General features: G+C 40.4%; 1 protein-coding gene and 1 long non-coding RNA gene across 2 annotated transcripts in view; both read left to right on the top strand.

The window, feature by feature from the left end:
• The window catches only part of EXD3 (exonuclease 3'-5' domain containing 3), an 849,727-nt gene that overhangs the window by 535,773 nt on the left and 288,417 nt on the right, over positions 1 to 25,537 (top strand). The gene's annotated exons all lie outside the window — the stretch shown is intronic.
• LOC128642984 (uncharacterized) lies at positions 16,711 to 17,345 on the top strand. Its single transcript, XR_008399745.1, has 2 exons — positions 16,711 to 16,843; positions 17,083 to 17,345. It is a non-coding gene; the product is annotated as an uncharacterized LOC128642984 (long non-coding RNA).

Raw genomic sequence — 25,537 nt, 5'->3', positions numbered from 1 at the left:
TACAGTAGTTAAGAGCTTTATGAACCGGCGTTAGCCCAGAAAGCTCTTAACTACTGACTTTTTTCCTGCGGCTGGAGTTTTGTCGTTAGATGTCTAACGCTCACTTCAGCCACGACTCTAAATACCGGAGTTAGAAAGATCCCATTGAAAAGATAGGATACGCAATTGACGTAAGAGGATCTGCGGTATGGAAAAGTCGCGGCTGAAAAGTGAGCGTTAGACCCTATTTTGAGTGACTCCAAATACCGGAGTTAGCCTAAAACCAGCGTTAGGAGCCTCTAACGCTGGTTTTCACGGCTAACGCCAAACTCCAAATCTAGGCCTAAATGTATAGTATTGAGGTTATTCCCCGACTCTATCTAGTCATGGGTGCTGCCATGTTAAAATCAACCTAACAGCATTTCAGTGCTAATGTGTTTGCACATGTGCAGCAACTCTTCTTAAGATACCTGCAGTGTAACTTAGGTTCCAATATGGCTGCATCCATGATTAGCGAGAGGTGCGTGAAATGTATTTAGTGTTTAATGTCCCTGGAAATACAGAGCATCTAGAGCTATACTATGGATAAGGGATTAAACATTTCCAGCACATTAAGCATATGCAATTTTTCAGTTATTTAAAGGAGCATTGTGATGCAGAGCACAGCTGGTGATTGGCATTTTTGTTCAACTACTCCTGTTTGGCTTATCCACTGCATTTTCTTCAGGAGAAGCTGTGCTCGTAACCTGGACTTTGCCTGTGTGTTTAATACCTTTTCAAGGGCTAAACACTTACCTCCAAACATTTGTGGCTGGGTATCAGAGACTCAGGAGGTTGATGGGGGCCCCTCACCTTTTTGTGGGTGGAACTGTGTTGGGAGGGGTGGAATCAATCCGCAATATTTAGATTAGCGCATGCGCATAAGAAAAGTGTGATGTTGCAGGAAAGGGGCCGAACCCCCCTGGGGTGGAAACAATGATTTACCAAGAGATTTTTAGTGAGCTGTCAATCAAGATGGATCGATGGCAGGCGGAGAAGCAGCGAAAATAGGGAGAGACTTCAAAGTTAGGATTTGTGAGTACTTTACTATTTTTGACGAAATGATGAATGAAAGTATAGTTATTTTGATGTAATTATTCATATGGCGTGACCGATTGGAGTTAAGTTTACCTTCACTTTTATTGTCCATTTAAAGGGACATGAATCCAAATTTTTTTTCCATGATTCAGGTAGAACATACTACTTTAAGTTTCAAATTTACTTCTATTATCAAATTTGCTTAATTTTTTGTTGAAAGAACAGCAGTCAACTACTGGCAGCTAGCTGAAAACACAGGTGACTCAGAGACCAGAAGCTTATATGTGCAGCCACCAATCACAGCTAGGTCCCTGCAGTCCATTGCTGCACCTGAGCCCACCTAGGTATGCTTTTTAATAAAGGATTCCAAGAGTACAAAGCAAATTAGATAATAGAAGTAAAATGGAAAGTTGGTTAAAATTATATTCTCTATCTGAATCATGAAATTTTGAGTTTCATGTCCCTTTAATGTTTTAGGAAATTGTACTGTATAAAATATCAGAGCAAGAGATTTAGCGATAAAATAAATGAACAGGAGTGAATATGTTATAATTTCTGGCTTCACCTACTGCACAGAGACATAGTTTATTACTGAGATGCACAAAATCAATGCTTGCAGCTCTTCAGCAGGATTTACACCTATGCATTTAGGCCCGGCTTCCCCTCAGAGTACAGTGCTTGTCAGAGGAATGTAAATGGGGTATGGTTTATGATTCTTTTTTCATTTCATGGTAAAAAAAGATCATAAACCCTCTATATTTCGTCGCAGGGACTTGTCTTTTGCCTACCTTTATGGATCTACAATATTCTCCTATTTCATAACCTCTGCTGATATGTTTCAGTACTGGTTTGGCTGTCTGCTGCTTGATTGCTAGTGGATGAGTGTCTATTGGTTAAGTATCTTTTTAATAAACATTTAGACACTCATTTAGCTATGTTATGGGCTTTTTTTTTAATAGTTATTATTTCTATATTTGCCTAATATATATGGACCTGGGGCTGTTCCTTTTCACTATTCCCTTGCTGTTTTGTGTGCATCGGCTTTTTTTGTGCACTTATTTTTCTGCACGTCGTCCTCTGATTTACACATGTCAGGGTTGCGTATGTCGGGTTAACACTTGTCAGGTTAGTGCATGTACCTTTTAGTCTTTCTATAGTTTACCCGCACATGGTTCAAGCTCTGTCTTTTCCTTTAGCAGTATCTCTCACACCAATTGACTTGTTGTTTCTTCAACAGCATGGTTGGAGGATACATTTTCCAAAGAGTTATTTGGTTCCTCAGACAAAGGTAACTTTTTTGGGTTTCCAAATAGATGCAGTATCCATGAGTCTTTCTCGAATAGAGCAGATAAGTTTGAAATTGTTGTCAGCTTGTCTGAAGCTTCAGTCTCTCTCATTTCCTTCAGTGGTTCTGTGTATGGAAGTCCTAGGTCTTATGATTGCAGCCTTATATGCAATTTCATTTGCTCGATTTCACATGAGGTCTCTTAAGCTTTGTATGCTTCATCAATAATGCAGGGAATATACTCTGCTGTCTCAAAGGATATTTTTGGATCCCAGTACAAGTCGGTCTCTAATTTGGTGGCAGAATCATCAGTATTTTATTAAGGGGGGTTATTTTGCTCATCCTACCTGGACTGTGATCACTAAAGATGCAAATCATTCAGGTTGGGGAACTGTTTTGGGGTCTCTGACAGCACAGGGAGTTTGAGATCCTTGGGAGACAAGGTTACCAATCAATGTTCCAAAACTCTGTGCAATTTTCAGGGCCCTTCAAGTTTGGCCTCTGTTGAAAAGGGAGTCTCATCTCCGTTTCTAGACAGACAATGTCACAGCAATAGCTTATATCAATTATCAGGGGGGAATCATAGTTCCCTGGCAATGGTGGAGGTGTGTTTGATTCTTTCCTGGGAAGAAACTATTTCTTGTCTAGTCTCTGCAATTCATATTTCAGGAGTGAACAACTGAAACGCAGACTTTCTCAGTCGTCAATCTCTACATCCACGGGAATGGTTTCTTCACCATGATGTGTTTCAGTCAGATTAGGGTTCTTTGGGGTCTCCCAGAAATAGATCTGATGGCCTCTCATTTTAACAACAAACTGCTCAGGTACTTTGCGAGGTCCAGGGATCGTCAGGCAGAGTTAGTGAATGCTCCAGTAGTTCCTTGGTCTTTTCAGCTTGTTTCCGCCTCTGGTTCTTCTTCCCAGAGTGATTTCCAAGATAAGGCTAGAGAAGTAGTCTGTAATCCTGATTGCCCCAGCTTGGCCTCACAGGATTTGGAATGTGGATCTGTTTCAGATATCCAGTTGCCGTCCTTGGCCTCCTCCGCTGCAGTCAGACCACCTATTTCAAGGTCCATTTTTCCATCGGGATCTCAAGGCTCTGAACTTGATGGCATGGAAATTGAACACTTAGTCCTTTGACATAGGAGTTTCTCTAATTCTGTAATTGAAACCCTTATTCAGGCTTGTATGCCTGTAACTAGGAAAATCTATCACAAGGCCTGGAAGGTCTTTATTTCTTGGTGTATAAATCATGTTTTTCCTGGCATTCTTTCATAATTCCTAGGATTCTGCAGTTTTTGCAGGATGGTCTTGATAAGGGCCTATCTGTCAGTTCTCTGAAGGGTTAGATTTTTGCTCTTTCAGTTTTGTTCCACATAATGATTGATAATATTTCTGATATTCATAGTTTTATTCAGGCTCTGGTTCGTATTAAACTTTTTATCAAGCCTATTTTTCTAGGTCAGTTGCTACATCTTGGGCTTTCAAGAATGAGGCTTCAGTTGATCAAATTTTCAAGACAGCTACTTGGTCTTCTTTGCATACTTTTACTAAATTCCACCATATTGATGGGTTTTTTTTTTTTTTAGTGGGTTAAACTTATCTTTATTTGAACCAATCTTTTCAAATGACTGTACATTACATTTGTCATTAAAGGGACAGTCAACACCAGAATCCCCGCTGTTTAAAAAGATAGACAATCCCCCCACCACCCACTCCCCATTCCTGCACAACCAACACCGTTACACCAATACACTGTTTACCTCTGTGACTAACCTGCATCCAAGCATCCTCTGATAGCCCCCAATCACATGACATTTTATCCACTATCTATTGGCTTGCATTTTAGCCACATATTGATGTTTTTGCTTCTTTTGAAGCAGCGTTTGGTAGAAAGGTTCTTCAGGCAATTGTCTCAGTTTGATTTTTTTTGCCTGTTTGCTTATTTTAAATACATTAACAAAATATATATTGGGGTTGTGATTTAATTTCTCAGTGAAAAAATATGTTTTTAAATCCCTCCCTTTATGTTATTACTCGTGTACTCCACAGCTTGGGTATTTTTCCCCAGAAGTAATGGATCATGGACTCTCAGCACCTGTATGAAAGAAAACATATTTTATGCTTACTTGATGATAATTTATTTCATGGTGCTGAGAGTCCTTGAAACCCCACCCTTTGTTTTTTTCTGGGGTTAGTTATTTTTTAGCACATCTGTTTTTCCCTGCTCCATTTTATTTGCTTGGTTATTTGTTAGACTGAGGTACGTGTGAGGTGGGAGGGGTTTAAAAGAGCTCTTGGGGTTTGGGAATCTTTGCCTCCTCCTAGTGGTAGAGAAGAGTAATTCCCAAGAGTAAAGAATCATGGACGCTCACTTCCATGAAAGAAATTAATTTATCAGGTAAGCATAAATTATGTTTTTCTGTGCTGCTGCTGGCTTGTAACAGCAGCTCAGCTCCAGCTATTAATTTATTTACCTTTTAAGCTGCGTGAAAACATTTCCCATATGAAATGACGGATGATTTTCTTTTTTTTGTTTGTGCCCTTGCCTAGTTTAGTCCCTCTGCAGGGGTTAATCACACAATAGACATGACCCTGTAATGTTAAAATTACATGTTGTAATGATACCGCCATTTTGCTTTTGTTCTTTACTGCTTTTTAAATATTATGAGATACTAATAGGGTGCATGCATAGAGCTGTTTCGCCTTCCACATAGCTACCTTTGGAATATAGAGAGATCCCTCTTGCAAACAACGTATATCATCTCCTAGAAGTTATGTGATCACTATAAAAATGCTAATCGCACGACAATGTAGACACCATGGATTTAAAGTCTTAGATGTCAGGTTAATTTAAAAAGCTATTCTCTCCCATAAAAATGTAGCTATTCAAACATGAGACTCTTCATTTGAAAGAGTGGAGTCTACATTTCCAATTGATAGTTCTCATGACTCTATAGCTATCAAGTGTCTGCTGTGAAAACGGTGATTGTTGTATAGCTTTAAGACTTTGGAGACCCTAAAGAAACACACAAAAGAGTGAAAATGAGATGGTAAAATGCAGGGGGGGGGGTAGGGGGGGTTGGAGTGCAAACACTTTAGGGCTAGTGAGAGGCAGAGACATAAGGAATGGGGGAAATGTGACAGTAAAATACTGAAGAATTATTTAGGAAACCCAGGAACATTGAGAGTGATTTATATACAGGAACTTCAAAGTGTAGACATATAAAACCGTTTTTACTCCTGCAAAAGAATTAATTAAATAAAGTTATGCACTCGCATTGAGCCAATCGAAAGCTGCATTCTTGCATTTCTACCAATCACAGGTCATGCCCTGCTCGTGTGTGTAATTACGTATTTTACTTCTTTTCAGGGTTTAAACCACAATGGAAAAAAATAAACGTTAAAACATAAAATGCTATAAAAATAACGAACACTAGTTATCGCTCCCTCTTAAACGTTAATTGCGCTAGAAGTAAGCTTTTTGCGCTTGTCGGCTTGCAATTATATTGCGAGTTTAAAGTAAACTGTTTCCGCTCAAAAAGCTGAAGTTAGAATATTGTGTGCGCCTTCTCGTACTCGCCCACAGAAGTAAATGGAAAACAATGTGGGGAAAAAAACCTAAAACAAAACTCTTGCGCAAACCCAATCGCATATTCTCATGTGCGCTAACCCAAAATGAAAATATGCATATTTCACATTTCAATGTTCTGTTTATTCATAAATACACATTTCTACATATATGTATTTGTATTTTGGTAAAATATACATCTATACCTCTAAATGTAGCCACCAATCAGCAAGCACTACCTAGGTGCTTAACTAAAAAATGGGCCAGCTTTTAAGCTTTCATTCCAGCTTTTTCAAATAAAGATACTAAGGGTGCGAAGAAAAGTTGATAATAGGAGTAAATTAGAAAGTATCTTAAAATTGCTGCTCTATCTGAATCATGGAAATTAAATTTTGACTATTCAACTGTAAAGAGCTCCAATGCACTTGTATGTATGTCTATATATGTGTACATACATATTTATGTGTTTATATGTGTATATATGTCTGTAAATATATATGTATATACTGTATATACACAAAGAGAGAAGCACTCTACCAGGAGCGAACAACATCTCATCAGCTAGTTCTATGGCGATTTACCACCCAGAAGCAGCCTCTTTTAGACCAGTTGTGCTCTTCACAGAGGAAAACTTTCCTGAAGTATATCAGTCTGATCCCGCCAAGTAAGGTCAGTCCAGCACCGAAATACCAGGCAATTCTCCTCTGAACAAGGAACATGACGACCCCAGAGGATATACAGTGTATATATATATATATATATATATATATATATATATATATATATATATATATATATATATATATATATATACACACACATACATACACACACATATATATATATATATATATATATATATATATATATATATATATATATATATATATATATATATACATCTTTAGACATGTATATGTATGGATTTATATGTTATAGCTTTGGCTGCTTTTTTTTTTCTTTCTTCTAACACCTGAGACCTCATTTGTTTGGGCCTTTATAACTTTTGTGTGCAATATTTTTTATTAGATGGTGTAAGTATACTTTGTAATGTATTTCTGATGTGCTGTGTGACACTTTTAAGATTCGCATAACAGTTAACCAGAGCTCTGAAGTTGCGGTAAAGATTCTAACGTAAATCGCGATTGTGCTCAAGCGATCGCATTTACTTTCAACTAGTAATACCATTGGTAATCCCGTTGACCCCCGCGATAAACCCCTTTTCTCTTGGTAAGTGTATTCAGTCCACGGGTCATCCATTACTTATGGGATTATATCTCCTTCCCAACAGGAAGTTGCAAGAGGATCACCCAAGCAGAGCTGCTTTATAGCTCCTCCCCTCACATGTCATACCCAGTCATTCTCTTGCAACTCAACTAGATAGGTTGTTGTGAGAGGTCTGTGGTGTTTTTATACTTAGTTTATTTCTTCAATCAAAAGTTTGTTATTTTAAATGGCACCGGAGTGTGCTGTTTGTTCTCAGGCAGTATTTAGAAGAAGAATCTGCCTGCGTTTTCTATGATCTTAGCAGAAGTTACTAAGATCCACTGGCTGTTCTTGCACATTCTGAGGAGTGGGGTAACTTTCAGAAAGGGAATAGCATGCGGGGAATCCTGCAAACGAGGTATGTGCAGTAAATTATTTTTCTAAGGAATGGAATTGACTAAGAAAATACTGCTGATACCGATGTAATGTAAGTACAGCCTTAAATGCAGCGGCGACTGGTATCAGGCTGATGAATGTATGTACAATAAGTATTTTTCTAAGGAATGGAATTTGACTAAGAAAATACTGTTAATACCGAAGTATTGTATAAGCCTTAACTGCAGTAGAAGCGACTGGTAGCAGGCTTATTAATAACACTATCTAACTTTTAAATGTATGTTTAAAACGTTTACTGGCATGTTATTCGTTTTTTGTGAGGTACTTTGGTGATAAATCTTTTAGGGCATGAAATTTTCCACATGGCTGCTGTTTATTTCTATATAGAAACGATTAACTGAGGTTTCCCACTGTTGTAATAGGAGTGGGAGGAGCCTATTTTAGCGCTTTTTTGCGCAGTAAAAATTCAGTTTCAGTCTTCCTGCTTCTTCCTCCTTGATCCAGGACGTCTCTAGAGAGCTCAGGGGTCTTCAAAAGTCATTTTGAGGGAGGTAATCAGTCACAGCAGACCTGTGACAGTGTGTTTGACTGTGATAAAAGACGTTAATTGTTAAATTGATTATCCGTTTTTGGGTATTAAGGGGTTAATCATCCATTTGCTAGTGGGTGCAATACTTTTCTAACTTAATACATTTACTGTGAAGATTTGGTTGCTATAACTGATTTGGTTCTTTGTTATTTCAACTGTGACGTTTTTTTTGTGCTTCTTAAAGGCGCAGTAGCGTTTTTTATATTGCTTGTAAATTTACTTGAAAGGTTTTTCCAAGCTTGCTAGTCTCATTGCGAGTCTGTTTAAACATGTCTGACACAGATGAATCTGCTTGTTCACTATGTTTGAAGGCCAATGTGGAGCCCCACAGAAATATGTGTACTAAATGTATTGATGTCACTTTGAATAAAAGTCAATCTATATCTGTAAAGAAATTATCACCAGACAACGAGGGGGAAGTTATGCCGACTAACTCTCCTCACGTGTCAGTACCTTCGCCTCCCGCTCAGGGGGCGCGTGATATTGTGGCGCCAAGTGCATCAGAGAGGCCCATACAAATCACTTTGCAAGACATGGCTGCTGTTATGACAGAGGTATTATCTAAATTGCCTGAATTAAGAGGCAAGCGCGATAGCTCTGGGTTAAGGACAGAGCGCGCTGATGATGTGAGAGCCATGTCTGATACTGCGTCACAATTTGCAGAACATGAGGACGGAGAGCTTCATTCTGTGGGTGACGGATCTGATCCAGGGAGACCGGATTCAGAGATTTCTAATTTTAAATTTAAGCTTGAGAACCTCCACGTATTGCTAGGGGAGGTATTAGCGGCTCTGAATGATTGTAACACGGTTGCAATTCCAGAGAAAGTATGTAGGTTGGATAGATACTTTGCGGTACCGGTGTGTACTGACGTTTTTCCTATACCTAAAAGGCTTACAGAAATTATTAGCAAGGAGTGGGATAGACCCGGTGTGCCCTTTTCCCCACCTCCGATGTTTAGAAAAATGTTCCCGATAGACGCCACCACACGAGACTTATGGCAGACGGTCCCTAAGGTGGAGGGAGCAGTTTCTACTTTAGCTAAGCGTACCACTATCCCGGTGGAGGATAGTTGTGCTTTTTCGGATCCAATGGATAAAAAATTAGAAGGTTACCTTAAGAAAATGTTTGTTCAACAAGGTTTTATCTTACAGCCCCTTGCATGCATTGCGCCTGTCACTGCGGCTGCGGCATTCTGGTTTGAGTCTCTGGAAGAGGCCATTCGCACAGCTCCATTGGATGAGATTATGGCCAAGCTTAAAGCACTTAAGCTAGCTAATGCATTTGTTTCTGATGCCATTGTACATTTAACCAAACTAACGGCTAAGAACTCCGGATTCGCCATCCAGGCGCGCAGAGCGCTATGGCTTAAATCCTGGTCAGCTGACGTGACTTCTAAATCTAAATTGCTTAATATTCCTTTCAAAGGACAGACCTTATTCGGGCCCGGCTTGAAAGAAATTATAGCTGACATTACTGGGGGTAAGGGTCATACTCTTCCTCAGGACAGGGCCAAGTCAAAGGCCAAACAGTCTAATTTTCGTGCCTTTCGTAATTTCAAGGCAGGAGCAGCATCAACTTCCTCCGCTCCAAAACAGGAAGGACCTGTTGCTCGTTACAGACAGGGCTGGAAAACTAACCAGTCCTGGAACAAGGGCAAGCAGGCCAGAAAGCCTTCTTCTGCCCCTAAGACAGCATGAAGAGAGGACCCCCTATCCGGAAACGGATCTAGTGGGGGGCAGACTATCTCTCTTCGCCCAGGCTTGGGCAAGAGATGTCCAGGATCCCTGGGCGTTGGAGATCATATCTCAGGGATATCTTCTGGACTTCAAAGCATCTCCTCCACAAGGGAGATTTCATCTTTCAAGGTTATCAGCAAACCAAATAAAGAAAGAGGCATTTCTACGCTGTGTGCAAGACCTCTTAGTATTGGGGTGATCCACCCAGTTCCGCGGACGGAACAAGGGCAAGGGTTTTACTCAAATCTGTTCGTGGTTCCCAAGAAAGAGGGAACCTTCAGACCAATCTTGGACCTAAAAATCTTAAACAAATTCCTAAGAGTTCCATCATTCAAAATGGAAACTATTCGAACCATCCTACCCATGATCCAAGAGGGTCAATACATGACCACGGTAGACTTAAAGGATGCCTACCTTCATATACCGATTCACAAAGATCATTATTGGTACCTAAGATTTGCCTTTCTAGACAGGCATTACCAGTTTGTAGCTCTTCCCTTCGGGTTGGCTACGGCCCCGAGAATCTTTACAAAGGTTCTGGGCTCACTTCTGGCGGTTCTAAGACCGCGAGGCATAGCGGTGGCTCCGTATCTAGACGACATCCTGATACAGGCGTCAAGCTTTCAAATGGCCAAGTCTCATACAGAGATAGTTCTGGCATTTCTGAGGTCGCATGGGTGGAAGGTGAACGTGGAAAAGAGTTCTCTATCACCACTCACAAGAGTCTCCTTCCTAGGGACTCTTATAGATTCTGTAGAGATGAAAATTTACCTGACGGAGTCCAGGTTATCAAAACTTCTAAATGCTTGCAGTGTCCTTCATTCCATTCCACGCCCGTCAGTGGCTCAGTGCATGGAAGTAATCGGCTTAATGGTAGCGGCAATGGACATAGTGCCATTTGCGCGCCTGCATCTCAGACCGCTGCAATTATGCATGCTAAGTCAGTGGAATGGGGATTACTCAGATTTGTCCCCTCTACTAAATCTGGATCAAGAGACCAGAGATTCTCTTCTCTGGTGGCTTTCTCGGGTCCATCTGTCCAAGGGATGACCTTTCGCAGGCCAGATTGGACGATTGTAACAACAGATGCCAGCCTTCTAGGTTGGGGCGCAGTCTGGAACTCCCTGAAGGCTCAGGGATCGTGGACTCAGGAGGAGAAACTCCTCCCAATAAATATTCTAGAGTTAAGAGCAATATTCAATGCTCTTCTAGCTTGGCCTCAGTTAGCAACACTGAGGTTCATCAGATTTCAGTCGGACAACATCACGACTGTGGCTTACATCAACCATCAAGGGGGAACCAGGAGTTCCCTAGCGATGTTAGAAGTCTCAAAGATAATTCGCTGGGCAGAGTCTCACTCTTGCCACCTGTCAGCGATCCACATCCCAGGCGTGGAGAACTGGGAGGCGGATTTTCTAAGTCGTCAGACTTTTCATCCGGGGGAGTGGGAACTCCATCCGGAGGTGTTTACTCAACTGGTCCATCGTTGGGGCAAACCAGAACTGGATCTCATGGCGTCTCGCCAGAACGCCAAGCTTCCTTGTTACGGATCCAGGTCCAGGGACCCGGGAGCGGTGCTGATAGATGCTCTGACAGCCCCTTGGGTCTTCAACATGGCTTATGTGTTTCCACCATTCCCGATGCTTCCTCGACTGATTGCCAGGATCAAACAGGAAAGAGCATCGGTGATTCTGATAGCGCCTGCGTGGCCACGCAGGACCTGGTATGCAGACCTAGTGGACATGTCGTCCTGTCCACCATGGTCTCTGCCTCTGAGGCAGGACCTTCTAATTCAGGGTCCTTTCAATCATCCAAATCTAATTTCTCTGAGACTGACTGCATGGAGATTGAACGCTTGATTCTATCAAAGCGTGGCTTCTCGGAGTCGGTTATTGATACCTTAATACAGGCTCGGAAACCTGTTACCAGAAAAATTTACCATAAGATATGGCGTAAATATTTATACTGGTGCGAATCCAAGAGTTACTCATTGAGTAAGGTTAGGATTCCTAGGATATTGTCTTTTCTACAAGAGGGTTTAGAAAAGGGCTTATCTGCTAGTTCGTTAAAGGGACAGATTTCTGCTCTGTCTATTCTTCTACACAAACGTCTGGCAGAAGTTCCAGACGTTCAGGCCTTTTGTCAGGCTTTGGCTAGGATTAGGCCTGTGTTTAAGACTGTTGCTCCGCCGTGGAGTTTAAACTTAGTTCTTAAAGTTCTTCAAGGTGTTCCGTTTGAACCCCTTCATTCCATTGATATTAAGCTGTTATCTTGGAAAGTTCTGTTTTTGATGGCTATTTCCTCGACTCGAAGAGTCTCTGAGTTATCTGCCTTAGATTGTGATTTTCCTTATCTGATTTTCCATTCAGACAAGGTAGTTCTGCGTACTAAACCTGGTTTCTTACCTAAGGTAGTTTCTAACAGGAATATCAATCAAGAGATTGTTGTTCCATCACTGTGTCCTAACCCTTCTTCAAAGAAGGAACGACTCTTGCATAATCTGGACGTAGTCCGTGCCCTGAAGTTCTATTTGCAGGCAACTAAAGATTTTCATCAAACTTCTTCCCTGTTTGTCGTTTACTCTGGACAGAGGAGAGGTCAAAAAGCTTCGGCTACCTCTCTCTCCTTTTTGCTTCGTAGCATAATACGCTTAGCCTATGAGACTGCTGGACAGCAGCCTCCTGAAAGAGTTATAGCTCATTCCACTAGAGCTGTGGCTTCCACCTGGGCCTTTAAGAATGAGGCCTCTGTTGAACAGATTTGCAAGGCTGCAACTTGGTCTTCACTTCACACTTTTTCAAAATTTTACAAATTTGACACTTTTGCTTCTTCGGAGGCTGTTTTGGGGAGAAAGGTTCAACAGGCAGTGGTTCCTTCCGTTTAAAGTTCCTGCCTTGTCCCTCCCATCATCCGTGTACTTTAGCTTTGGTATTGGTATCCCATAAGTAATGGATGACCCGTGGACTGAATACACTTAACAAGAGAAAAGATAATTTATGCTTACCTGATAAATTTATTTCTCTTGTAGTGTATTCAGTCCACGGCCCGCCCTGTCTTTTAAGGCAGATCTAAATTTTTAATTCAAACTACAGTCACCACTGCACCCTATGGTTTCTCCTTTCTTGTCTTGTTTCGGTCGAATGACTGGATATGACATGTGAGGGGAGGAGCTATATAGCAGCTCTGCTTGGGTGATCCTCTTGCAACTTCCTGTTGGGAAGGAGATATAATCCCATAAGTAATGGATGACCCGTGGACTGAATACACTACAAGAGAAATACATTTATCAGGTAAGCATAAATTATGTTATTACTCGGGCGCTCCACTTGTAATCTAGACGTACCTAGGTATGCTTTTCAACAAAGGACACAAACAGAACAAACAAATGAGATAATAAAAGTAAATTGGAAAATTGTTTAAAATTGTATACTTTATCTAAATTATGAAAGAGAAAATTTGGGTTTCACGTCCCTTTAATGTAAAAAGTAATTTTAAAGAAATATAATTTCAATGTGTCTGACTTGAAATTTTAGGCAAACTAAGTTATAGGAACCTAATATATTTATTTTACCTGAAATATGTTACGTTATTTTTTATTTTATGTTTTGTTTTTTACCCCTTGTAATTTCAAGACATTTCTGTTGTGTTGCTATAGAATAACATATCAGCCAAGATAAATCATTTTTCTAACCAATTAATAGGAGAGTAAAGTTTAACTTCAAGTATTTAATTTGCTTCCTTCTTCTGTTATCCTTTGTTGAAGGGTTTACCTAGGTAAGTTCCAGAACAGCAAAGCACCTGGGTGCTAGCTGCTGATTGGTGGCTGCATATATGTCTATTGTCATTGGCTCACTCCATGTATTCAGCATTGCTGCTCCATCAAAAACGAATGAAGCAAATTTGATAGAAGTAAATTGGATTCTACCTAAAGCAGGAAAGGAACATTTTGGTTTCATGTCTCTTTAACATCTTGTTTGTTGTAATACAACTTGCATTATTTAGGTGAGGCAATCTGTTAAAACCATTTAGGTAAAGATATGTAACAGTGTTAGTCTTGAGAACTCAGCAGGGTTTAGTACTGAGATATAGAAAATGCTGAATTTTTCGTGGCCAGACAGTTATTCGACAGACATTTGTCCGACGGATAATAATCTGAAAGACAAAATGTCTGTCGGATAACAGTCTGGCCGCGGCCAAATGCTGCACTCTGCATGGGTTATTAATATTTTTACTTTATTTCAAATAAACTTTATTTCTAAATGCACTAACATAAAACTTACTATTACAATATATTGACTTATAGTGCAAACTTTATTTAAATTATTACAAAAAGCACAATTTTAGCTTTTATAATATATTAACTTACATATTTATTATTTTTTATAATATATTAACTTTTAATTAATCAATATGGGAAATGTTTTAAAAGCACGTTGTGTGTGGTGCGACTTATTGATAGGTTCCCAGAGGCGGTTGTGGTGCCCGAGGCACTGATTATAATAGAACTCTCTGGAGCGCCGACATCGACTCTCGGACATACAGTATGTCTGAAGGACAAATGTGCTTCGGTATTCTGTCCAAGAACCGAATTTTCAGAGGGGACAAAATTAACGTTATTTTACTATACACAGCTAAACCTTTTATATTAAAATATCAGGGTGTTTACTGTCCCTTTTAATAATGTTTGTGCACAACACATGAAGCATTTATATTTGTGCTCTCCGTGAAATATTCTCAAAGACAGAGGAAGGGCTCCATTTATCAGAGAGTCATTTCGGTCAATTTGTGCGATCTTAGTATGTCCGCCTGTACTTGCGGGGAGTGAATAATTGGTCGCCGCTCAAAGTTATTAAAAAATTACCCTTTTTTAATTTGCGTCACTTCCGACACGAGTTACAACGTACTGTTGATAGCTTAGGAAACATCAATGGCATGAAGCGTCTAATTTATCAAGCTTGCATTTTATGTTAGGCGAATTTTAAAGCACGTGATTCATATTTCTGTGCTATAGCAGCCATTTTCATGTCTTCACTGTAGCAGACGCGTTGAACTTCTGTCTTGATTTTATTTTAATGGTAATTATTGTTTTTTTAACAATAGTTTTTATAGAATATGTAATCTGCATTATTGTACTACATTAATGTTTAAAAATTGCTGCAATGAAGTAGTATTTGCATGACAAAATTAGGTTCCAAAATGGATGCTGTAACGTTCTCATTATTGCCGGAGCATTCAAATACATTTTCTTGGTTCTGTATTTGCTTTCTCCTCCTGTATCTAAGAAGAATGCTGAAACAAAACATGAGCATCAATATATATTTATGTTTAAAATAAAACTACACACGCGAGTAAGCACACGGTTGTTGTTTCAAAAAGTGTATAAAAAAAGCTTGCATGTGATTGCCCTTTTATAGGTGACACATTGTTTTATTGATTTGTATGGTATTCGCAAGCTCTAAGCTCACAGATTTAAAGGCATGTCCGCAGCGTTGTTCCAGGAGCGAACAATCAAGTTGATTGCTCGATAGTTTGGAAATCTGGTGAACAAACGAGCGGAGATGAGTGAAATCGAACCTTGGCGATTAAGGGCTCCATTTATCAAGCCCTTCGCCTATCTACGACTCCCAAGGGAACCTGCAGTCCGTATTTATCAAGTATCGATCATCTTAGGTGGAGAATTTAAATCCCCCCAGTCTCGTCTGACCGGGGGGATTGACATTTCAAAATAGCGCTCGAGTGCAATGTTAAATTTCGCCAGCGGAATTCTGTCTGCCAGAGGCAAGCTGCGGTGGACAGGTGCGTATATGTACACCCCTGTTCCACCGTAGCTTGATAAATCGAGCCCTAAGAATTTGTTGCAGCGAGCTGAGTAGCTATTTTTAGACTCATGGCAGCTTAATGACTTTGGAACGCAAAAGTTGCGTCAAAAATCACGCAGAGTTTACACACATTTAAACTTTAAATGGACAGTTCACCCAAAACATTTATCCCCTTTAAATTATTCCCAATGATCCTTTTAACCTGCTAGAGTGTATTAAATTGGTTACAAGTAGCTCCTTTACTCCTATTTCAGCATTTGAAATAGCTGATTTAGCCTGTGGTATCGCCACCTACACTGAACAAATTAATAGTGGAGTATAGGCAATTGAATAGCCTAAGTATACACAGCCAGCAGAATAGATTACACTCTCAGTGGGATGCAGGATAGTTAAGTAATAAAATGATAATTTTCCATTGTTCTCTCTATGTATTGAGCTTTGGTGTTCCAGCCAAATAAAAGATAAGGAAGCAAGTCTGTTTACACAAACTTAGAACATAATAAGATCTTATATCACCTTTAAGTTCAACCCATTGTAATAGGCTGTGGTTTCAAAGCACAAAATCAGCTACTTCATATTCACAAATAAGCATGAAAATGCAATTTCTCAAATATTTTATACTCTGCAGTTGGTATAACAAGTCATTTAAAATACATTCATGGAAAAACAATTTTACAGTGTACTGTCCCTTTAAGCTTTGATAAATGCAGCCAAAAATATTTTGTTGCTTAATTGGAGAGGAGAGGGCCAATTGTTTGCCAGATTGGAGACCACAGGTCCAATTCCACTTCAGAATAAAGTCACATTTTTTGCGTTAGGGAATGGAATGTAGCAGTTGTTTCTTGTTATAAAGCTATAGGGGAAAAAAAACACCTTATGATCGCTATCTTCATTCTCAGTTCAAGCAGTTCTTCCCTCCACCTCTCCCTGGGTTACCCCTCCAGCGGCTGGGAAAATCCAGCACTCAAGGTTAGGCCCTTGTGCAGCTTGGCCCAGATTCAAGAACCGTGAAGGCAGCTTGAGCCAGACACAATAACAACTACGTCAGCCGATGGCAGCGTTTCCTCTCCGGGCCTCTTGTTCCGAGAGCTCTTTGTGCGCAGAGTCTCTGAGAGAGATGAGGAGCAACGCAGGCCGGCAGGAAGCGTGCGGGTTCTGGGGTTACAGGAGATGTTAGCCACTGTAAGAATAAATATACAGAGCTGTCTGAGACATCCGCCCCCTCCTCCTCTCTCTCACTCCTGTATTCACCTCTCTTCCTTTCTGTTTCCTTTAAGCTTTTTCTTTCTTTATTCCGTTCTGCCAATTCATAATTTCAACAGATTCTACTTTTTCCTTATTCTTTTTTTTTGTTTTTGTCAGTCTTGTATCTTTCAAATTCTGTTTATTTAAAAGCAAACTTTTTTTTCAATTTTTTTAAGGTTTTACTTTGCAGCAGCAAAAACATGGGAGTTTTCATAACAAAGTAGTATGGTTTTATTTTAAAGTCATTTTGGGAGTTGGACTACTGTTTCTTTTCTCCAGAGGATTTCCATTGCGGACACAAAGATTTTTCGATGCGTAACGTCATTGCTGTACATTTCTACTTCATGTGACGCACCTGTTTTATTTTGTATATACCTAGGACACCCCAAGGACTCTGTTAATGGAATAATAAATAAAAATGTTTTGTTACACACACAAACTACACAACTCTCTCTCTCGTCTCTCGTGTCTCTCTCTCGTCTCTCTATATATATATTCAATGCTAAATTTGTATATAGTGACACTTGCGTAAATGTGCTGATTGACTATACAACAATTTTTGTGGTTCTTATACACATATACTAAAGAGGGATTCAGATGTCATTATATAGACAGACAGGCTCGTATATATAATGTGTATATATGTATATATATATATATATATATATATATATATATATATATATATATATATATACATTTTAAATTTGGATTAGTAACTTTATCTCCCTGATTAGTAAACTGCAGTGATATATTTCCAAAAGGTTGTGTGTGTGTCTGTGTATATACATTATATATAGAAATAGAATATGACGGTAGTTTAGAACCAAAAAGGCCCATCAAGCCTACCCATATTACATTTTACGTTTTTCTAAGTATAGCCTTATGCGTGTCTCATGCATTTTTATTTATATATATATATATATATATATATATATATATATATATATATTTATAATATTTGTTTGTACATGTCCATACAAATAATATCTGCATAACACTGATGTATTGCTGAGCGCCTTGCAGTAGTATTTTGGGATCATGGTCCATTACCTGGCTGGATCTGTTCTGAGTTATGGTTTGGGGGTATGGCTAACAGGGGTCTGATTTGAGTTATGATTGTGGCCTTACTTAAAGGGACAGTATACTGTAAAATAGTTTTTCCCTTAATGTGTTTATAATTGCTTTTTTTACCAACTGCAGAGTAAAAAATGTATGAAAATTAGCTTTTTAAGGTTTATTTCTGTATATTAAAGCTCTGATTTTGTGTTTTGAAGCCACAACCTAATAAAATAGGTTGAGCTTGTAGGTATAATCAGATCTCATTACTGTATCACATTGTGCACATATACCTGCTTCTTTATCTTATATCTGTCCTTAAAACAATCACCAATACTTTGAGAGAACAATGGAAAATCAACATTTTATTATCTTATCTCTGCTTTATCACACTGGGAGTGTAATTTCTTCTGCTGGCTGTGTTTACAAAGCTTATCTATAGCTGGTACGCGCGGCCACAAACTTTTAGAATAGGTGGGGATACCACATGCTAAATTAACAATTTAAAATGCCAATATAAGGGTAAAGGAGCTACTTGTAAACAATTTAATACACTCCAGCAGGTAAAGTGGATCATTGGGAACAAATTAAAGGGGAGAAAAATTTTGAGTAAACTGTCCCTTTAACGCTTTCCCCACTCACCTGCTGAGTGTCTGTTAATGGTTGCCAGGTGTCCTGCACAAAACTAACAGCTCAAGCAATAAGAAAACATTTTTCTTCACGAGCTGTTGAGGACTCTTCACTAATAAAAGTTTTCAAACGTACAAGGTCATTACAGGTACCAAAGAAAGAACCAGACGCAGTTGTGTGATGGGCAGGATCTGTTACAAAATATGTTAAAAGGACAGCGTGCTACAAAATGTTTTTTCCCTCATTGTGTATCGACTTATACCATAAATTACTACTTTAGGTTTATTTTTGTGTATTAAATAACTGGTTTTGTTCTTTAACACCACAACCCATTAAAATGGGCTGAGCTTGCAGGGAAATCAGATATCCCCATTTTATCACTTTCTGTACACACACATACTTCTTTATATTATTTCTGCATACCAAAGCCCAATACTTGGATAGAACAATGGAATATTAACTTTTTGTTACTTATCTCTCCTACATCCCACTGGGAGTGTAATTTCTTCTGCTAGCTATATTTACACAGCTTTAAAATAGCTAACACTTAAGTATAGAAACTTTCAGTATAGGGATACCACGGGCTAAATCAACTATTTAAAATGCCAAAATAAAGGTAAAGTAGCTACAAGTAAGCAATTTAAAACACTCTAGCAGGTAAAACAAATGATTGGCAACAGATTAAAGGGGGGAAAATGTTTGGGGTAAACTGTCCCTTTAGGAGTCGGCGATAGAGAAGGTAGAACGGGCTGTCTCATTGGAAGCGCATGTTGCAGTTGTTAGGCGACTTAGTGCTAAGCTTCTCCTTATAAGTGCATTTCCTGAGAGCATTTAAATATATGAAAATCGAGGCAGATCCTGAGAAAGGGAGGAAGGGAGTTTCACACGTTAGGTGTAGCTCAGGAAAAGCCCATTAGGCGTGCAATTAGATGAGTATTTAGATAGCAGAGCAAAGATATTTGCTTGTTTTACTACTTGTTGCTTTGCATACCCATGTAGCACTGTACACTACATTAGTTATCATAATATACAGTGCAACCAATGCTGAGCCACAGTGAGGGAGTCAGAGACAGATTGTAACAAAGTTTTAGTTATGAACAGTGAGGGAGTCAGAGACAGATTGTAACAAAGTTTTAGTTATGAACAGTGAGGGAGTCAGAGACAGATTGTAACAATAAAGTTTTAGTTATGAACAGTGAGGGAGTCAGAGACAGATTGTAACAAAGTTTTAGTTATGAACAGTGAGGGAGTCAGAGACAGATTGTAACAATAAAGTTTTAGTTATGAACAGTGAGGGAGTCAGAGACAGATTGTAACAATAAAGTTTTAGTTACGAACAGTGAGGGAGTCAGAGACAGATTGTAACAATAAAGTTTTAGTTACGAACAGTGAGGGAGTCAGAGACAGATTGTAACAATAAAGTTTTAGTTATGAACAGTGAGGGAGTCAGAGACAGATTGTAACAATAAAGTTTTAGTTATGAACAGTGAGGGAGTCAGAGACAGATTGTAACAATAAAGTTTTAGTTATGAACAGTGAGGGAGTCAGAGACAGATTGTAACAATAAAGTTTTAGTTATGAACAGTGAGGGAGTCAGAGACAGATTGTAACAATAAAGTTTTAGTTATGAACAGTGAGGGAGTCAGAGACAGATTGTAACAAAGTTTTAGTTATGAACAGTGAGGGAGTCAGAGACAGATTGTAACAATAAAGTTTTAGTTATGAACAGTGAGGGAGTCAGAGACAGATTGTAACAATAAAGTTTTAGTTATGAACAGTGAGGGTGTCCGAGACAGATTGTAACAATAAAGTTTTAGTTATGAACAGTGAGGGTGTCAGAGACAGATTGTAACAATAAAGTTTTAGTTATGAACGGTGAGGGAGTCAGAGACAGATTGTAACAATAAAGTTTTAGTTATGAACAGTGAGGGTGTCAGAAACAGATTGTAACAATAAAGTTTTAGTTATGCACAATATATATTAAAAAAATAGTTTTGCTGGGGCGGAGCCAAGCCACTGAACGAAATGGCTGCAATTTGTTAGTGCTCTGTGGTCCCGAGTATATTCTGCCTAAACTAGGAATGATCACATAACATACAACAGACTTAAAGTACCCTGGAGGACTTCTCTAACTCACAGCTGATTACTAGCCAGGTCCCACTAAGTGGCGAATTACGGAGCAGTGGTGCCGACGTTAAAGGATAACAAGCCAAGCTGAGCAGCGCGCCATCTTACACTGAACAGGCTGGGTCTTGCTGCAAAATAGGAGACACCTTGCCTGCAGGGCACCCTCCGGAACCCACCAACTACGCGGAGATCACTAGAAGCATACCTGCATCCTTGACGGCCGCTTTGGATTACCGCGACCTGGCCGAGATCCAACAGGCCGCGTCCACGTGATTACCCCGAGACTTCAGAAAGGGAGGCCTTGACGGAGGGATCGCGGTGCAGGTGCGGCCTACTTGGGATGGAGCTCCCCCTCTAACTGTACTGAGGACTATCACTTACCTGGCACACACTACCTACTGATTGGGGTAAGATCACCACACGCTGGGGGCTACAGAGGCGCAGGTGGGGTAGATATTCACTGCATACACAGCATAGGGTGAATTCTGCGCAGAGTTACGTCTCTCCCTTTAAGGCTGCTCCTAGTAAGTACTGCCCTCACAGACTAACAGCAGAAAGGACCCTGCTCACCCCTAACTTGAGCAGAGGAAAGCTACTTTGAGCCCAGTACAGGCCGTCATAGGGGACAGTTAAAATAATAAAAAAGCTGAAAATAGAACAAGGTTAAATAAAAAACCGTCTGGGAAACATAGCCTCATTGCATCATGGCTAGTAAAAAGAATACCAAACCCCATAAAGGAGTGCAGCAGAACCCTACACAAACAAATGACCAAGCACACAGTGTGCAGTCACAAGGATATCTCACAAAAAATGACATCTTACATCTCTCTTCTAAGGATGATATTAAAAATGCAATGCTGGATTTTAAGAATATGTTTGGGGAACTTCGGAGAGACATGGGAGCAGTAAGCAGGCGGGTTACACAAATTGAAGAAAAGCAAGAAACCCTCAGTTCGGATATGCAGCAACAAGCTAGTTATTTACAGGCCCAGTAGGGCACTGTGCAAGGCCTCATGGAGAGAATAGAAGACCTAGAGAATAGGAGCAGGAGGAGTAATCTAAGGTTGAGAGGCATCCCAGAGGCTGTGGACCCCCCTGCGCTTCAACAGTATATTCAAGACTTTATTAAATATCTCAAAAATGACCCCTCTGTTCATGACATACAAATAGAAAGGGCACACAGGGCGTTACGTCCCAAGCCCCCTAATAGAGCCCCGTCGAGGGACGTTATAATGAAATTCCTCTCATTTAAAGAAAAGGAGGAAGTGCTCAAGATTGCAAGGGCCAAACATCCACTCAGGTTCAGGGGAACGGAAATCCAGGTGTTTTCGGACTTATGTCCTGCAACTCTGCAAAAAAGAAGGGACTTAAGGCATGTCACCTCAGCTCTTCGGGACCAACGGATCCCGTATAGATGGTGCTTCCCTACCAGCCTTATAGCAACCAAGAATAACACCACCTTCACTCTCAAGTCCCCAGGAGATATTCCAAGCTTTGCACAAGCCTTGGGCCTGGATATCAGGCCGCTCAGAGAAGAGGATGCTGCCCCAAATAACAGAAATCAGGAAGAAGCTCGACAACCCTGAGCTGGGGGACTTACTCATTCTACAGGTAGCCTTGAGATGACATCAATGCCCCTACCGCCCCGAACTAGGACTGTCCCTAATCACTGACCTCAGTGAGGTAACCCTCCCCTTCGGGGACCCTGATTCCTGGGTTGATGTTGAAGAACCTTAAGGTCGTATGTACACTTGTTTAATGTTAATCATTATGTATGTATAACCAAAGACTTTCTAAGACACACAGGACACTTAAATAAACCAGATCTGTAAGGACACTCTGCCCTTGTGGCGGAACTCTATGCTACTATCCAACTTTAATGTACCATCCTGTATCACGATAGAATTATTTTATAGGAAATTAAGTTACATTGTGCTCTGACTGTGTTTATGATGTCCGATATGTGCGAAAAGTTATTATCTTTAGTAAAGATAGACAACGACATTCCCACTTTGATAAGGAATAATACCCGGATCTCATTGTTCTCAGTCATAGTCAGGTAATCCTTTTAAAAGATAGCTAATATCAGAAACAATGTTAAATGATCAGCAGAGAAGTCAGAAACACAAAGCATCAACCTTATGTTTAATCACTACAGGGATTTATTACAGTATATAAGGAGCACAGGACTGTAGACACAGGAGAGAACAGCAGTCAATCAGATACCACATAGAAATACTCCTCTGAAGGCTGACGCTCTAATCTTATACACAACTAGCCACTTTTTCCCTAAGAGCACCCCAGCAATCTAACATACTCAGCACATACCTCCATCACATAACACCTAAGAAGAGTAATCAACACAGGAAGGGTTAGATAGAGTTTTCCAGATCACCCCACGAAAAGGCACACACATAAACTAGTGGAGGTAGGGGACAACAGCATAGATGTACATTATTATTAACGATGTCGCCAGGGTGCACCTATGGCAAGTACTTACTGTTATTGCACTTAGATCATTCCTAGTTAAAAAGTTAGTTATATGTTTATGATTCAGGCAAGGTATACAGGGACAACTACCCCTGTTTGGTTTAGTAGTTGATATAGATATTGCATTATGAAATACAAAACCTGATTATTTTTACTGCAAATTTTCTTTCTTTTTCTTTTTTCATCTTCTCTTTGTTTCTGAACTGTTGCATAAATTACAAAATTTAAGTGGAGCAACTCAGACCCACCTCAGAGAGGATCTTCTCTTGTAACTGTACTTATCCTTATCTATACTCCTTCCAATACTCTTCTCCTTTCTCCTCCCCTCTTTAAATTTTTTTTTTTCTGCCCTCCCTCCCTAGCGCCCTCCCTTCCTTCCCATTACACCCCCTTCCATTACTACCATCCGCTGACACATACCTCCTCGGGGTGCCGCTCCCTCCCTTGCCCCTCCTCTCCCTACCCATAGCTAGAGTTAATCCCACGAAATGATGCAGCGACCCCGTAGGTCCCATCCATTGGAGCTTATCTCCATAAACACGAAAGGCCTGAATATCCCTAATAAGCGCTCCATTGTGCTTAAAGACTTACAAAGAATGGGGGGAGATATAGTGTATCTGCAAGAAACCCATTTCTCGACTACACATGAGCCACAATGGTTTAGCCGATATTACCCGACCGCATATTTTGCCTCAGGCCCACATAAAAAGAACGGGGTTGGAATCCTTATTCGGGAAGGAATACCCTTCCAAATGGCGCAGATTTACAGAGACCCTGAGGGCAGATTTATGCTCTTAACTGGCATCCTTTATGGTAGGCCCATAACACTGGTCAATGTATATTGCCCTAATGTCTCCCAGCACCTCTTTCTACAGAAAGTCTCCAACAAAATCCTGGAACTTCGGATCGGTGTCCTCTTCCTTGGTGGGGACCTAAATGACGCACTAGACCCTTCACTCGACACCTCGAACGGCATCTCCAGCGCCCCTCAGAAAGTACGGAGGCGCATATCCGCAATTCTAGCGGAACTAGCTCTGCACGATATCTGGCGCACGCATCATCCACAGATGAAAAATTATACCTTTTACTCTCATCCGCACCGGAAATACTCTAGAATTGATTACCTGTTCACTGATTCGACAGGACTTATCATTACTAGAAGTAGCAATATCTTTGCGATTACCTGGTCGGATCACGCTCCGGTGAGCTGTTCCATACAATGGCCCACGATTCCAGTTACCTCCTTTGTGTGGAAACTGGATGATACGCTTCTGTCAGATCCAATATTCCAATTGGAAATCCGGAAGGCTCTGACTGAATTCTTTCTTCTCAATACCTCTGCACAATTAAAAGATACTACCATTTGGGAAGCACATAAGTGCACCATCAGAAGCCTGCTGATCAAGCACAAAGCGAAGCTCAAAAGACTCGGCAGAGAACGCTATAATAGCCTACTCTCTCAGGTGGAACGGGCTGAACTGGCTCATAAGGCCCATCCCCGAGATGAAGCGCGGTTGGCTCATCTGCTCTCCACCAGGAAAAGTCTATTGCAATTTCTCCAAGAAGGATACCAAAAGCAAGCTCTTATACTCAAACAGCTTTATTATGAACAGGGCGATAAGCCCGGCAAGCTATTAGCCAGAGCAATCGCGAGAAAGAGATTGAAAGCGTACGTGCACCATATAACTGATACTCAAGGAGAAGTGAGTTCGGACGGCAACTCAATAGCGGAGAGCTTTAGGGCCTATTATGAGTCCCTATATAACCTGCCTTGCTCTAATCGGGCAGGTCAGGTACCCCCTACACCTGAGGGTGAAGAAGCTAACACCTGGATATATCTTGAAAACACTAAGCTCCCAATATTATCTAAACCAGACTCAGAATCTCTAGACTCCCCAATCTCTAACGAAGAAGTCCAAAAAGCCATAAAAGATCTACCGACGGGTAAATCCCCGGGTCCGGATGGCTATGGTCTTAGATACTACAAACTCTACGCTGATCTTCTGGTCCCGAAGCTAGCAAACATGTTTAATGCTCTATCTGACTGTCCCACCCTGCCGGATTCCATGCTCGAAGCACACATAGCTGTGATTCCCAAACCGGGGAAGCCTCACGACAGGCCTGAGAGCTATAGGCCAATCTCATTGCTCAACTCAGACGTCAAAATTCTGGCGAAGATCTTAGCCACACGCTTAAACAGATTTCTACCAGAACTTGTCTCTACTGAGCAAGTGGGGTTCATCCCCTGTCGCGAGGCAAGGGATAACACCCTCAAGGTACTGCAGTTGATAACCCACGCTCACGTGTGCAATAGGCCGCTGGCTC

This window comes from Bombina bombina, chromosome 12 (assembly GCF_027579735.1).
Source record: "Bombina bombina isolate aBomBom1 chromosome 12, aBomBom1.pri, whole genome shotgun sequence".
NCBI classification, from domain to species: Eukaryota; Metazoa; Chordata; class Amphibia; order Anura; family Bombinatoridae; genus Bombina; species Bombina bombina.
The sequence above is the reverse complement of the archived record's forward strand: the minus strand, read 5'-3'. Positions and strand labels throughout refer to the sequence as shown.